This window comes from Camellia sinensis, chromosome 7, assembly GCF_055761805.1.
Source record: "Camellia sinensis isolate YWXY chromosome 7, ASM5576180v1, whole genome shotgun sequence".
Classification (NCBI taxonomy): Eukaryota; Viridiplantae; Streptophyta; class Magnoliopsida; order Ericales; family Theaceae; genus Camellia; species Camellia sinensis.
Window position 1 is genome coordinate 87,129,289 of NC_138967.1, and position 17,022 is coordinate 87,146,310.

At 35.2% G+C, this 17,022-nt stretch overlaps 1 pseudogene across 1 annotated transcript in view; it reads right to left on the minus strand.

Annotated features, from left to right (window-relative positions):
* LOC114303179 (uncharacterized) overlaps positions 1-15,595 on the minus strand; it is a 30,854-nt pseudogene extending 15,259 nt beyond the window's left edge. Inside the window, exons 1-3 of the transcript XR_014336764.1 lie at positions 15,179-15,595; positions 14,509-14,756; positions 14,333-14,429 (exon numbers count right to left, since the gene is read on the minus strand). The product of XR_014336764.1 is annotated as an uncharacterized LOC114303179 (transcript). The remainder of the gene's footprint in view (positions 1-14,332; positions 14,430-14,508; positions 14,757-15,178) is intronic.
* Positions 15,596-17,022: the final 1,427 nt, after the last annotated feature.

Consider the following 17,022-nt stretch of genomic DNA (forward strand, 5'->3'; position numbering starts at 1 on the left):
GCACTTTTTGCAGACATGGAGTCCGCTCGAGCGGGGTAATTTCACGCTCGAGCAGGGAGCCACGAAGAGAGGCCTTCCGCTCGAGCTCTAGACTTCAAGCTCGAGCGTAATTTTGATGCTCCCAGTACTTTTGCAGGCCTCAGGGGTACGCTCGAGCGGGGAAGTCCACGCTCGAGCGGGGACCCTATTTTCTGAAATTTTGTTTATACATTCTGTGTTCTGTTCTCTTTCACTTCTAAGTACTCTTAGGCATGCATTGAGCATTGTAATTGAATTAAAGAGATAAAGAATGAAGCCTAAAGAGGAAAATGTGATTAAAGAACGGATTAAATTAATTGTGACCCATATGTGTTATGTGATGTATAGGGTCAAGCTCCAGGGCAAATCCACAAGCCGATCACTGTGAGCAATATCTGAAATATGTTATTGTCCAATTGCTTACTTCTACATAAGTTTTGTAAAGTTCATTAATGCTGAATGGTGGACAAAGTTTGAAATGAAAGTCTGAAAGGCTTAAATGTCAGTTTGATAGGACAAGTCTGAAAGGCTTAAATGCCAGTTTGAAATAAAAGTCTGAAAGGCTTAAATGCCAGTTTGATATGACAAGTCTGAAAGGCTTAAACGCCAATTTGATATGTCAAGTTTGGAAGGACCAAAAGGCCAGTCTGATACGAAAGTTTGATAAGGCCAAAAGGCCAGTCTGATATGAACGTTCGAAAAGGCCAAAGGCCAGTTTGACATGAATGAATTGGGCCCGAGGCCGTCTGATGTATAATGTTCCAATGTATTTACTTTATTTGATATTATTCACTTGGCTTTCGCTCACGCTCATTCATGTGTTTGTAGGTGAGCCAAGAGAGGTCCAGACCCAACCCCAATGACGTCTGCACGGAGCAACCGGGTTTTTGGAGAGTCAGCCCACGTGTCTCACGCACGAGACTCACCTTCGCCTTTTGTCATTTTGTTTTATGTTGTCGTGTTGGCGAAGTTTTTGTATACGTCTGTGTATAGTTTTCATGGATTGACTTAGTTTTTGGATGATCCTGTTTGTACAGAACTTATGCTACTGTATTTCTGTTGTGAGTTATTAATGTATATATGTTTGGTTGTTTGGATGTGCCATGTAAGCACAACTCTAAGGACAAAGTTTTGAACTGCTTCCGTTTAGCCCCCATTAACTTTGTTAAAATACATTTGTTTTGGTTTGAGACCGTAGGTAATCTCATGATTACTGGCCGGTTATGTCCTTAACCCACGGGGGCGGGTTCGGGTCATGACAGAGTGGTATCAGAGCACGAGTTAATAACTCACACACTTGTCCAAAAGAGCAATGAGCGTCTAGAAAAGATCTAGGATGCATTTATGTGATAAGTCTGAATTTGAAAGCATTAAGTATATGCTTAAATGTTTCGATATGAACAACTATGTGTTATAAATTTATGATTTGCTTGCATTACAAATTATTTGAATATGTATGCTCCCTGTTATATGCATGCTTGTATATCTTTCGTATAAAGCATAATGCAAGTTCAATCAGATGGTGAGAACAAGAGGTGATGAGATAGAGGAATCTTCTACTGCTAGACTGGACAGAATGGAAAGACTGATACAGGAAATGGCAGAAACTTTGAGACAGCAACAGGAGTGACAACAACAGTGGCAGCAACCACATCCGCCACCTCCACCTCCGGCACCACCCGTGCCAGATAATTAGAATGATGACCGAATCATAGCTCTCACCAAAGAGTTCAAGAAAATGAAACCACCACAGTTCCATGGTGGATTAGATCCTTTGAAAGCTGAAGCTTGGGTCCTCGGCATCGAAAAACTATTTGAAGTGTTCCCGTGTTCGGATACACAGAAAGTGCTTCTAGCCACCTTTATGCTAGAAGGCGAAGCAAGAAGATGGTGGATGTTAATGCGTGAGAATTATAAAGATGCTGATTGGGCAAAATTTTTGGAAATTTTCTACGATAAATACTTTCCGCAATGTGTTCGGGATAGGAAGGTAGAAGAGTTCATGAAACTTAAGCAAGACAGTATGACTGTAGCCGAGTATGAGGCCAAATTCACTGAATTGGCCAGGTTTGCACCGCACGTGATTGATACAGACTATAAGAAGGCGAGGCATTTTGAAGGTGGGCTTCGAAGTGACATCCTTGAAAGAGTGAATGTCTTAAAGCTAGAAACCTACATTGGAGTGCTAGACAGGGCCATCATATCAGAGGCCAACATAGCTAGACAAGCCAAGCCAACAACAGAATGGAAAGGTAACAAAAGACAAGGCTTCTTTTCAAAGAAAGAAGTTTCTGAAAAAGCAAAACACGGGCTCCTCAAATACCTCGAATTCTTCCCAAGACACATCTCCCATGTGCAACATTTGCAGCAAAAGGCATCGTGGAGTTTGTTACCGTGTGTCAGGGGCCTGCTTCAAGTGTGGTAAACAAGAGCACATGGCCCAAGATTGTAATCAAAATGGAGGAAAGAAGGCTACTAGTTCCACTGCATCGATCCCAAAGCCAAGAAACACTTTGAGATCCGCTACCACCGGGAATACCGTGAGACAGGGGAGAGTTTTTGCGCTTGTTCCGGGTATACGCTCGAGCGTAAAAATGATGCATCCAGCACTTTTTGCAGACATGGAGTCCGCTCGAGCGGGGTAATTTCACGCTCGAGCAGGGAGTAAACGAAGAGAGGCCTTCCGCTCGAGCTCTAGACTTCAAGCTCGAGCGTAATTTTGATGCTCCCAGTACTTTTGCAGGCCTCAAGGGTACGCTCGAGCGGGGAAGTCCACGCTCGAGCGGGGACCCTGTTTTCTGAAATTTTGTTTATGCATTCTGTGTTCTGTTTTCTGTTCTTTTTCACTTCTAAGTACTCTTAGGCATGCATTGAGCATTGTAATTGAATTAAAGATATAAGAATGAAGCCTAAAGAGGAAAATGTGATTAAAGAACGGATTAAATTAATTGTGACCCATATGTGTTATGTGATGTGTAGGGTCAAGCTCCAGGGCAAATCCACAAGCCAATCACTGTGAGCAATATCTGAAATATGTTATTGTCCAATTGCTTACTTCTACGTAAGTTTTGTAAAGTTCATTAATGCTGAATGGTGGACAAAGTTTGAAATGAAAGTCTGAAAGGCTTAAATGCCAGTTTGATATGACAAGTCTGAAAGGCTTAAATGCCAGTTTGAAATGAAAGTCTGAAAGGCTTAAATGCCAGTTTGATATGACAAGTCTGAAAGGCTTAAATGCCAGTTTGAAATGAAAGTCTGAAAGGCTTAAATGCCAATTTGATATGACAAGTTTGAAAGGCTTAAACGCCAATTTGATATGTCAAGTTTGGAAGGACCAAAAGGCCAGTCTGATACGAAAGTTTGATAAGGCCAAAAGGCCAGTCTGATATGAACGTTCGAAAAGGCCAAAGGCCAGTTTGACATGAATGAATTGGGCCCGAGGCCGTCTGATGTATAATGTTCCAATGTATTTACTTTATTTGATATTATTCACTTGGCTTTCGCTCACGCTCATTCATGTGTTTGTAGGTGAGCCAAGAGAGGTCCAGACCCAACCCCAGTGAAGTCTGCACGGAGCAACCGGGTTTTTGGAGAGTCAACCCACGTGTCTCACGCATGAGACTCGCCTTCGCCTTTTGCCATTTTGTTTTATGTTGTCGTGTTGGCGAAGTTTTTGTATACGTCTGTGTATAGTTTTCATGGGTTGACTTAGTTTTTGGATGATCCTGTCTGTACAGAACTTATGCTACTGTATTTCTGTTGTGAGTTATTAATGTATATATGTTTGGTTGTTTGGATGTGCCATGTAAGCACAGCTCTAAGGACAAAGTTTTGAACTGCTTCCGTTTGGCCCCCATTAACTCTGTTAAAATACATTTGTTTTGGTTTGAGGCCGTAGGTAATCTCATGATTACTGGCCGGTTATGTCCTTAACCCACGGGGGCGGGTTCGGGTCATGACAGGAAGAGTGGTGTACAATGCTAGTGCTGTCAAATCTCCGCTGGGTGAAAGCAAGAATGCAGCTGAAATAGAGTAGGGGCAAATAAATGACAAATGTAGTTTTTGTTTTTGTTTAACATGGAATACAATGTGATGGATGTGAAGGTTTTTACTATTTTTGTTTGTGGAATATAACCAAATACAATTTCATATTCCATGACATTTACAATGGTAGGGGCTTTTTGTACATGTTAAGCTTGGTTTTTGTATTGGCTGCTCCTTTGTTAGTTTATGTTTTGCACAGTATGAATGAATGATAATTGTATCATTGGTGATGCCAAATGAATGACAAGTGTGTGAACTGATGTATGTGAATGATAATTTAGTGCCTTTACTGCTGTTGTGACAATTTATGTCTTGATTGGTGATGGACTGCTATGTGTGTGTGTTTTGGTGCTTGTCTTTTTTTTTCAATTTTTAGTTTAGGGATGGACACAAAGTGAAAGCAAGAATGTCAATTTGGTGCCCTTACTGTATTGTTTTGACCAATTTGAATTTGGAGTGACAATTGTGGGTTTTTTTTTTTTTTTTTTTTTCCTTCCAGCTTTTTGCTCTGTGTGAATTTCAAATTGTGCGAGTCACAATTGCTTTGTGTGAGTCACAATCCTTTCCCAACTTCTGTGTGCTTCCTGTGTGTGGGTCACAATTGCATCATCACCTCCTAAATTTTTTTCTGTGTTTTATTCACCAAACACAAAATAATAGACACAAAAATAATAGGTCACCAAACACAATTTTCATCTCGAAATCAAAATTTTTCATTAACAATAGTTCACCCATTACATATGATTCATAAACAAGATATAGACTCCATTCATTCTTACACTATCATACAACTTGCAATTAGTAACTTTACATTACAAACCACATTCCTACAACCAACCAGAACAGAACCAAGCAAATCCATAATTTCCTCTCTTCCAGTCCTTCTTTTCAACTGTGCTTCCATCATATTCAACTTCTTCAACAGACTAGGAATGATTTGCACTGCCCGATCGCACATGGTGGGCCTACACATGTAAAGTGATTGCAACCATTATTAGGGCAACTCATAAATCTCCTCCAAGGATTTGCATGGGTCCGTGATGTGTGTATCAGCCTTCTTCCACAAACATTGAAAAACATCTCCTCCACACCACTTGCATTCCATCTCCCTTGATTTCTTGAGCTTCAATTATTCCTCATTTCTTCTCTCCCACTGATTTCGTTCACACTATTTTTTTTTCTTCTTTGGTCCCGGTTTTTGTAGGTTCAAGGGAAGAGAAGGGAATCGTTCAAAAAAAAAAGGGGGAAGAGAAGGGAAGGTTAGGGTTTTGGTAGGAAAGCCTTAATTTTCTCTCCATCTAAAAGTATAGGGGGCCACGTCATCCGTTCCGTCCACTTCCTTAATGGAAATAGACGACATGGGTGAAATTGATACGAATTTAAAAGTATGGGGTAAAATTGAAAATATTCATTAGTTTGGAGGTGTAATTGATAATCGAGGCAAAATATAGGGGTAAAAATAAAATCTTCTCAAAAAAAAAAAAAGAAAAAAAAAAGTGAGAGGCGAGAGAAAAAAGAAAAGAATTTTGGAAGAGAGAGAGAGAGAGAAACGAGAGGTATGCACCCACGCGCGCGCGCGAGAGAGAGAGAGAGAGTTACAATTTCGGAAGAGAGGGAAAGACGAGAGGCAAGACAGAGACGAAAGAGAAGAGAGACTTACCAGGTCAAGATAGAGATGGAGGTCGACTGGACCTGTGAATGACTGAAGATGGAGCTCGACTGGAGATGGATATCGAATTCTGGTTCGAAGTCCTTTCAAATTCTTCTCGTCTTTCTTTTTTTTTCTTTTGATTTCGGGATTTAGATCTTCTCTTTCTTTGGTTGTTCTAATTTAAGGATTTAGAGTTTATTTTGTATTTGTGTTTTTTACTTGATTAAATTTACACTTTGACCCCAAAAGAAAAAAAATTAAAATTAAAATTTTAAAAAGAACCCTACTGTTTCCCCTTGCTGTGTCCTCGGCGTGTCCCATTCAAAAAAAATAATAATAAAATTAACGGGACACAGCAAGTGGCATGTCCCGTATGTGTCCCCAGCGTATCCACTTGTCCGACACCAATACAGCTCCTATTTCGAATTGTTCGTGCTTCATAGATCACACCCTAACATGCAATTATAAACATAGATGTTGCAAATTCTTGCATCACATTGCACATGACTCTTTGAGACAACCTCTTGCATCCTATTACACGTGACTCTTTGTCATAATCTCTTACATCAAATTACATGACTCCTTCGTGACAACCTTGCATTCCATTGCACATGACTCATTGTCATGCAACTTCTTGTCGCTCCCTTGCATCACTATTACAAAAACTGGCCCACACTAATATGAATTGGTTAAACACTAACTGAATACTTGAATTTTTAGTTTATTAGAGTTTTAGTAATTTCATTAGAGTTTTAGTTTCTTTGACCATGGTCATATATCAAGGCTGAGTCTAACTTCTAATTTCTTGGAAAGACAGATGTGCTTTCTGATACACTGGACTAAGGTGACTAAATCACACGACCAAAGATAAGATAGAGACTGAAACAACCATTTGGCGAAGACAGTGTATACCTAAATCAAGGATATGTGAATGCCAATGGGATATGATCTTCTTCTATTAACAATGAAATACATTGAAGAATGAGTTGAAGAATTATTTTTGAAGTGTCTAATATTATAAATATACATTTATAATAAAGACATGTTGAAGAAGTGTTGAACAATTTAGGAGTGTCCGCAGAGAATCAGTCCGACACGACACACTTCCTCCATAGAAGTGTACGTGCTTCGTAGTTCATCATTATTCAAAAAGTCAAAGACAATGCACCATTATCTCAAATCATATCAACATCAAATTTTTATACATACATTGGTGTACACATAATCATCCGCAATAGCACTTACGCATGATGAAGAATGATATATATATCTGTGTGTGTATCGCATAGACTTCCTATTGAGCCCCCATGCAAGTTAAAATTAGCATTATGGAAAAATACCAAGTTTGTGCACTTCCAAATGTGTCTTTTCTACAGTAGCCCTTTTCAAAACTTCAATAATCAAGGCCTTTCAATCTATTATACATCATCCTAAGCAGGTTTTCCAATTCTGTACTTGTAATCATAAACTGACCTTCACGCAAACATATCCATAAGACCTAGCAATTTATGTCTTTTGTAGGTGAACTTCACATATAAACTCCATTCAATCATTCATCAAGCCATTAACTGCTATAATAATATAAAAAATATGTACAACATATGCAACCCTTAATCTCGTTGATAATCAGTGACCAACCTTTCAACTTTCACCAAGGCATAGAATACGAATGGATTGTTGATGGGGAATAAAAAGGCATTGTATGAACTTAAATTGAGGATTACAAATTTATTTTAGTATTTTTTTTAGATTTTTTTATTAGGATTTAATTATTGTAATTTTTAGTTTTGGTAATTATGGTTTCTTAGGATGCTTACAAATAGGCCTTTTATGTAATGATTTATGAAACTTGGCTTGAATATTGAAGCACTGATATATTGTTTGGAATTGGTTGCCTGTCACCCTCTTTTCTCTATATGCTCGTCTTATTGGTGCTACATCAATTTTGGAATGATTGGAAAGGAAAAGGCATTGGGTGAAGTTAAATTGAGAAATAGAAATTTACTTTAGTTTAATTTAATATTTATTACTTATTGTGTTTTATTGTTATATTAGGATTTAATAATTGTAGTTTTTATCTTGCTAACTTGATTACGATTTCCTAAGTTGCTGTTAAGTGTTAGTTATTTGTGTCTAAGGGTAGTTAAGTAATTTGTGCCTTTCAGTCTTTTGTTATAAATACATGTGTAAGGGGAGAACCTTAATCATTAGAGTGTTAATACAAAATCATCTGTTCTCTTTCTCTCTTTTCTTTCATTCTTCTTCTTCTTCATATGTAAATCTGACATGGCATCAGAGCCACATCTTCCTCCTTGAAGATATTTTGCTCTTTTTGTTACTTTTTTTTTTTTTTCCAATTTTTTTTCTGTCCCAGTTCAAAATAATAATTCCATCATGGTCGCCTGAGGCTTCTAATCATGCCCTTAATTTTATTTTAATTTGTTGGTCAATCTTTGATTGATTTTCCATTTTTTTCTTTATTATTTGAAAAAACGAGTGATTTTTCTGGAAACCCTGGTTGGTGACTCTCCAGGCTGATTTCTTCTGTTCCCCTATTCTCTGTGGGCCGACTGGCTCCTTGGAGAGCTCTGGTGTCCTTGTTTTGAAGGTTTGTTGAGGTTTCTCTTTATTTTTGTCAGTTTCAGCTTATCTGGCTGTGTTTCGGCACTGTTTTCTGTCTCTAGTGGTAATCTATTGTTCCTAAGGTTGGTTTTTGGATTTGCCTCTCTTGTTTTTACTGCTTCTTGGGCAGCTGTGTTGTTTTTTTGGTGTTTGGTTTTGCTTTTCAATGGTTGAAGGTGAGAATAAGGATCCGAAGGTTCATGAAGAGAGTGGGCTGCATCGTGTTATGACCGTTAATGATAGTCCCTCTCTTCAAATCAATCCCGTGAAACTTGATGGTACCAACTACCTGATTTGGTCACGCTCCTGTAGTTTTCTAACTAATTGTGGAAGTAATAATATGAGTGTTGGCACATAAATTTTAAACCAAATTTATGTTTAAATTTCAAATACAGTCAATGACACACATAGAGCCTACAATAAGATTGTTGTAAGCAATCACTTCCCAAAATGATTAATTTGCTCCGTTGAGGTATATAAATAAAACAACGTCGTATCTTAACGACGTTATTCAAGATGCTCAAATGACACGTGGAGCCTACGAAAAAATGACACCTGTAGAGCCTACAGCAAAGACATCACACAGGATGAAACCCCAAAGATCAATTCGGTTAATCAGATATACGATTAATCAGATAGCGCTATTATTCAAAATTTAAATAGCGTTATCATTCAATTTGAAATTCAAATATCATTCAATTTGAAATTCAAAATGAAGATGAAGCGTTCCTATCACCTGATGGCCCTCCATAAATATGAGGACCATCACACAAGACCAGAGGATCAGAAAAATCATAAGTGGAAAAGAGGAGAGAGAGAGAGAAAGAAATTGAGAGCTAAACAAATCGTTACAAGAAAGAAGAAGAGAAGCTTAGAGAACTCAAGAGCCTACGCTAATGGCGATGAATAGGTAAAGGGTTCCAAACCCAAACTGTATTTTGTATTCGAGGGTTCAAAACCCATAACAATCTTAATAAAATATTTCTTTTTTTTAAATTGTCTTTTGTTGTTTATTTTGTTCTTCATTAATCGGAGGTTTCATTTGTATAAAATGTGTAATTAACGATCTGAAATACAGATCGGAAATAAGAACCTGCTATTCAAATAATCAACACTGTTTAGTCCAAAAACTAAACAGTGGACATTTGTAACATAAATTTTGAAATGTGTTGAAACACCTCATGTTTTAAAATTTGTGTCTACAAATTCTGGCACGCCCAGTGGGACTTATTTCTCCTCCCATCTTTTGAAGAACAAAAAAAAAATAATAATATATATATATATTTGAAACTTACTGACGTATTCTTTTGTTATAGGAATGCTGAAGCAACTGTTAGGAGACAAACCTACACTCCAGTGGTTCTGAAATCACCAAGGTCTATGATAGCCTAAAAAAAAATAATAATAAAAAAAATAAATAAATAAAAAATAAAAATGGTGGCAAGTTGGAGGTCCAAAAAAAAAAACCAATAAAAAAATGGTGGCCTAAAAGAGGAAAGATTCATGATGGTCTAAAAAATCCATGATAGGCTAAAAATAAAAATAAAAATAAAAATCTCTACCGCAAAAAAATTGGCGGCAAATTGGAGGCCCACAAAAGGAAATGCCCAATTAAATCTTGGATCTTACTCATGACCCTTCAAAAAATAAAAAAAAATATAAAAGGTCAAGTCCATAAGAAGAACCCATGCAACAAAAGTAAAAGGGCCTATGAAAAAGAGCCGTCAACCCAAAAAAAAAAAATAAAAAAGGCCAGGGACCAAAACACAGAAATAATCCCATCCAAGACCTAAAGATCATCCACATAAAAGTGCCAAATTGTCGTGACTCGCACAGTTAAAAAAATTCACTTGTGCAAGTCACGAGGGGTATTTGTTGGCACATAAATTTTAAACCAAATTTATGTTTAAATTTCAAATACAGTCAATGACACACATAGAGCCTACAATAAGATTGTTGTAAGCAATCACTTCCCAAAATGATTAATTTGCTCCGTTGAGGTATATAAATAAAACAACGTCGTATCTTAACGACGTTATTCAAGATGCTCAAATGACACGTGGAGCCTACGAAAAAATGACACCTGTAGAGCCTACAGCAAAGACATCACACAGGATGAAACCCCAAAGATCAATTCGGTTAATCAGATATACGATTAATCAGATAGCGCTATTATTCAAAATTTAAATAGCGTTATCATTCAATTTGAAATTCAAATATCATTCAATTTGAAATTCAAAATGAAGATGAAGCGTTCCTATCACCTGATGGCCCTCCATAAATATGAGGACCATCACACAAGACCAGAGGATCAGAAAAATCATAAGTGGAAAAGAGGAGAGAGAGAGAGAAAGAAATTGAGAGCTAAACAAATCGTTACAAGAAAGAAGAAGAGAAGCTTAGAGAACTCAAGAGCCTACGCTAATGGCGATGAATAGGTAAAGGGTTCCAAACCCAAACTGTATTTTGTATTCGAGGGTTCAAAACCCATAACAATCTTAATAAAATATTTCTTTTTTTTAAATTGTCTTTTGTTGTTTATTTTGTTCTTCATTAATCGGAGGTTTCATTTGTATAAAATGTGTAATTAACGATCTGAAATACAGATCGGAAATAAGAACCTGCTATTCAAATAATCAACACTGTTTAGTCCAAAAACTAAACAGTGGACATTTGTAACATAAATTTTGAAATGTGTTGAAACACCTCATGTTTTAAAATTTGTGTCTACAAATTCTGGCACGCCCAGTGGGACTTATTTCTCCTCCCATCTTTTGAAGAACAAAAAAAAAATAATAATATATATATATATTTGAAACTTACTGACGTATTCTTTTGTTATAGGAATGCTGAAGCAACTGTTAGGAGACAAACCTACACTCCAGTGGTTCTGAAATCACCAAGGTCTATGATAGCCTAAAAAAAAATAATAATAAAAAAAATAAATAAATAAAAAATAAAAATGGTGGCAAGTTGGAGGTCCAAAAAAAAAAACCAATAAAAAAATGGTGGCCTAAAAGAGGAAAGATTCATGATGGTCTAAAAAATCCATGATAGGCTAAAAATAAAAATAAAAATAAAAATCTCTACCGCAAAAAAATTGGCGGCAAATTGGAGGCCCACAAAAGGAAATGCCCAATTAAATCTTGGATCTTACTCATGACCCTTCAAAAAATAAAAAAAAATATAAAAGGTCAAGTCCATAAGAAGAACCCATGCAACAAAAGTAAAAGGGCCTATGAAAAAGAGCCGTCAACCCAAAAAAAAAAAATAAAAAAGGCCAGGGACCAAAACACAGAAATAATCCCATCCAAGACCTAAAGATCATCCACATAAAAGTGCCAAATTGTCGTGACTCGCACAGTTAAAAAAATTCACTTGTGCAAGTCACGAGGGGTATTTGTTGGCACATAAATTTTAAACCAAATTTATGTTTAAATTTCAAATACAGTCAATGACACACATAGAGCCTACAATAAGATTGTTGTAAGCAATCACTTCCAAAAATGATTAATTTGCTCCGTTGAGGTATATAAATAAAACAACGTCGTATCTTAACGACGTTATTCAAGATGCTCAAATGACACGTGGAGCCTACGAAAAAATGACACCTGTAGAGCCTACAGCAAAGACATCACACAGGATGAAACCCCAAAGATCAATTCGGTTAATCAGATATACGATTAATCAGATAGCGCTATTATTCAAAATTTAAATAGCGTTATCATTCAATTTGAAATTCAAAATGAAGATGAAGCGTTCCTATCACCTGATGGCCCTCCATAAATATGAGGACCATCACACAAGACCAGAGGATCAGAAAAATCATAAGTGGAAAAGAGGAGAGAGAGAGAAAGAAATTGAGAGCTAAACAAATCGTTACAAGAAAGAAGAAGAGAAGCTTAGAGAACTCAAGAGCCTACGCTAATGGCGATGCATAAGTAAAGGGTTCCAAACCCAAACTGTATTTTGTATTCGAGGGTTCAAAACCCATAACAATCTTAATAAAATATTTCTTTTTTTTAAATTGTCTTTTGTTGTTTATTTTGTTCTTCATTAATCGGAGGTTTCATTTGTATAAAATGTGTAATTAACGATCTGAAATACAGATCGGAAATAAGAACCTGCTATTCAAATAATCAACACTGTTTAGTCCAAAAACTAAACAGTGGACATTTGTAACATAAATTTTGAAATGTGTTGAAACACCTCATGTTTTAAAATTTGTGTCTACAATGAGATAAGAGAGTTTTGAGAATTTACAATGATCCATTATGTTGCCTTCAATGCCAATTCATAGAATACAACTTTACACATGCAACAACAAAAATTTAATAGCATAGTCAAGTCCAACAGTCTAAACTTAGGCTTGTCCTAATTTTCTAAAAGTCTAGAGCTAGAAGTCAAAAAGTCTAAAAACCTATAATACAAATTTTCAAAAAGTCTAGTCTAAAATCAGCCCTGGAAAAAAGAATTTTATTTTCTAATTATAGTCACTTGAGGTTGGAGGCATTTACCATACATCCGGTTACTGCGTAGTAAGAAGCTGACTATGGTATCCAAGTCTAGTGCAAAAGCAGAATACCGAGCTATGGCGCATGGTACATGTGAACTCATGTGGCTTCAATCCTTATTAGGTGACATGGGAATTGTTTGTGGTGATCCTATGACTCTATACTGTGACAACACAACTGCCATCAATATTGCTCACAATCCTGTTCAACATGATAGGATCAAGAATATTGAGATTGACAAACATTTTATTAAGAAGAAATTGAATAAGAGTTTGACATGTATGCCCTTCGTGAAGTCTAAAGATCAATTGGCTGATGTGTTTACTAAAGGTCTTGGTAGTAAGGTTTTTCATCCAATTTGTTGCAAGTTGGACATGAGAGTTATATTTGCACCAACTTAAGGGGTAGTGTTAAGTGTTAGTTATTTGTGTCTAAGGGTAGTTATGTAATTTGTTTTTTTCAGTTTTTTGTTATAAACATGTGTAAGGGGAGAACTCTAATCATTAGAGTGATAATACAAAATCAACCGTTCTCTCTCTTTCTCTCTTTTCTTTCATTCCTCTTCTTCATATATAAATCTGACAGTTGCCTATAAATATGCCTTTTATGTAATGTTTTTTCAGACTTGCCTTGAATATTGAAGAATTGATATATTATTTGGGATTGGCTTCTCTATATCTCTTTTTACTTTTCTTCTACTTCCCCTATTGTGCTACATCAAGTGTTCTCTAAAAGAAGGGATCTTAGAGCCAAATAAACTTTGAATCCATATATATTTCAGGTAAGTATCGCAGAATAACATGGTTGCTGGAAATCCAATAAAACAGAATGTAGATACAATTCTGTAGGACACAAAACGAAAAAAAAAAAAAAAAAAAAAAACAAATACAGAGAGAGACACAGATATTAAAATTAAATAGCAAGAGACAAAATCTTATTTAATTTCTATAGAAATGGCCACGACATTTCATTTGCAGCAAACTAACACCGAACAAGGAGTGGAAAACTGAGATTCTAGTGTTTCCACCCAAACATATTGAAACTCACTTAATGAATGACAGATTTTGTACATGTTTCTATAAATAAAAAAAAAAAGTTTTTCTTTTATCATTTTTTCTGAAAAGAATAAAAAATAAAAAGAACAAAGATTTCTAAGATTTCACCCAAAGTTTTTCTTTTATCATTTTTGCTTCCTAAGATTTCACAAACGCATGATATATTGCTATATAAGTAATAACCAATTAGATAAAATATAAAGAGATTAAAAACTATAATAACTTTGAAATTTATCTTTCATCTAGATATGCACTAATGAAGGATTCTTCCATGACTAAATAAGTCTTAACCATTTTTTATATTACAGAGTTCCTTTTGGATAGTAAACCTTGAAAAGGATGAAAAAAGAAAGGAATAAACTTGAGCTTTCTAAAAGTATAAGAAATCAAGCCAGAAGTTGAAAAGACTGCTCTGGATTATAGTATACCTGAACAAGTGGAATTGCAGCCAAACGTGCAGCAACATTGTGTGATGATTTCTCACATTCCCTCCAAAGAAGATTATGAGCTGGCATGTCTCCATAACTACACATAAGCGTGTTGCAATGGTTGTTAGCCAATTTAGCAAAAAAAACAACATACACAAACTAAAAGCTCCTCTCACCTGAAACCAAGCTCAGCCAATCTCTGTGAACACCGGCGACCCTCATCATCGGCGACCCTCATCATCAGCGACATGAGCAAAATCAGCAAAAAAGCCCTCTCCAAGAAGCTCAGAGTGTGGCGAAAATCGGACAACAGTATCCCATGCCAAATCAATAGCATTCAGCTCCACATGAGCAAGATTATGGAGCATATAAGCGTTAGAGGCAAACCCGAGTCTTTGGGAGCTGGAATTTCCTTTGGCGAAACCTGAATTTCATGAAGAACAGGCCAGAAATGAGAGAAACAAAAAATAAAAATAAAAATAAAAAAAAGCCAAAACCCACTGTAAATAACTATCAACAATCAATGGATAAGCAATACCCACAATTCTCTATCATCAAAATTTTCAACCTACAGCCTAAAGGAATTAAGTAGACAAAGCCTTGCTATAAAGCTTACTCAGGAAGTACAAAACCCAGAAAGCAAAACTGTAACTGTGATCACAACACAACAAAAACCCGTCAAAGCAATGTGACAATTACATGGGATTAGACCCAAAATACCCTAGTAAAATGTTTGAATACCCAAAATGCAATTAGATGTGATAGGAACCATATAGCTTTGAAAACATGTGCAACTTGGACAAGTAAAGAAAATTGTCAATCGCTTTGAGAAATAGAAAATCGAACCAGATGAGGTTTAGGAGAGCCAACAGGACGATGGGGCGGTTGAGAAACCCCGATTGGCAAATTTTGTTGGCGCCAGAGAGAGTAAGCCATGTGAGAGAGCTTCGATTTGGTTAGAGGGTCAGCAGTGTTGAGAACCAAAGCACCCATCTCTGCTAGAGAAGAACTCAATTGCATTGGGCCATCATCTACTTCATCAAACCCTGAAAGTGCCAGCGATTGGGGACCGGAGGGTCCCCAGAAACGGTTGTTGTTGACTGGGTTCTGTCTCCAGTTTTGTAGACCAGACCATTGTGGATGCTTCAAACAAGAAGAAGAAGAAGAAGAGAAGAGCTTCTTTTTTAGCCTAAGAGGCGACGCAGGGGAACAGTAGGCACACCTTGGCGTGGTGGACAACTGTTGTGTTTGGTGCACTTTGATTTACTCAGTTTACAGCTTCAATTAAGTTATTTCTTAGTTTATCTCAAAAGTTAGTTAAGAGTGTTTAAATTTTCGATTTAAGAGGGCAATTGATGTGGAGGGCTAAAATTATTTAAATATTCTCCTCAATAACTAAATTTTAATATTAATATTAATTAAAAAAATTTGTATATTTTTGAAGAAAATGAAAAAAATCAATATTAAAGCCAAGTTTGGGGAGTTCCAAATAATCCATCTTTTTATCTTTTTTTCATCACATCACCTCTCTACTTTTCTGCATATCTTTTCATAAAAAGACAAAAAGTGCAATTATTTAGGTCATTCCAAACAACCCCTAATTGGTATTAATTATTAATAAATTCATATTGTATATTTTTATATTAATTAAAAAATAAAAAAATTGTATATTTATGAAGAAAAAGAAAAAAATAATATTAATAAAAAAATAATATTAATTGGTATTAATTATTAATAAATTCATATTTAATATTTTTATATTAATTAAAAAATAAAAATTGTATATTTCTGAAGAAAAAGAAAAAAATCAATATTAATTAAAAAATCAATATTAATTGGTATTAATTATTAACAAATTAATATTGTATGCTTTTGTAATGAATTAATTATTAATTGATACTAATTAATAACAATTGTTGATTATTAATATTAATTGATACTAATAAAAATTAATTATTAATATTAATTTATACTAATTAATAATTTTAGTATTAATTGAGACCAATTAAGCCATTAATTAATACTAATTAATAATTTTAGTATTAATTGATACTAATTAAATAATTAATTGATACTAATTAATTTATAATGAAAAAAATTGTAACAATAATACTTCCATTACATTTTTATCAAATGTATCAATTTTTATATTAATTGATACTGATTAATACTAATTATATTAACTTTTATTAATGAAATAATTTTTTTTAAATTAAAACTGAAAAAAATGACAAAATAATTATTTTTATGTCATATAAGGGCAGAAAGGACAATTATACAGTAAAAAGTTATTTTACAGCTTATTAACCAAACACTACTTTGCTGCTTAAATCCATAATCTCACAGTTGCACCAAACAGATTAACAGCTTATGTTCACAGTTATAAATCATAATCTGTTAAGTTATAATTTATAATCACTTTTCCACAGCTCCACCAAACGGACCACCACGGTTTTGAGTAGTTGCATTTCATGGAATGTGGAGTCATGGAAACCCCAATTTCTCTCTATCTTGGACCCTTCGACAGGGTGACAGGCTGGGAATTTCTTCTAAATTTAAAGAAAAATAATTTATTTATACAATTTCTTCTCCTAAATTTTTTCAAATGACGTGGCTTACAAAATTTTAAAAATTAGTCATGCTCCAACGTATTTTGAAAACATAGTAAAAAATTAATTTTTTTACACAAA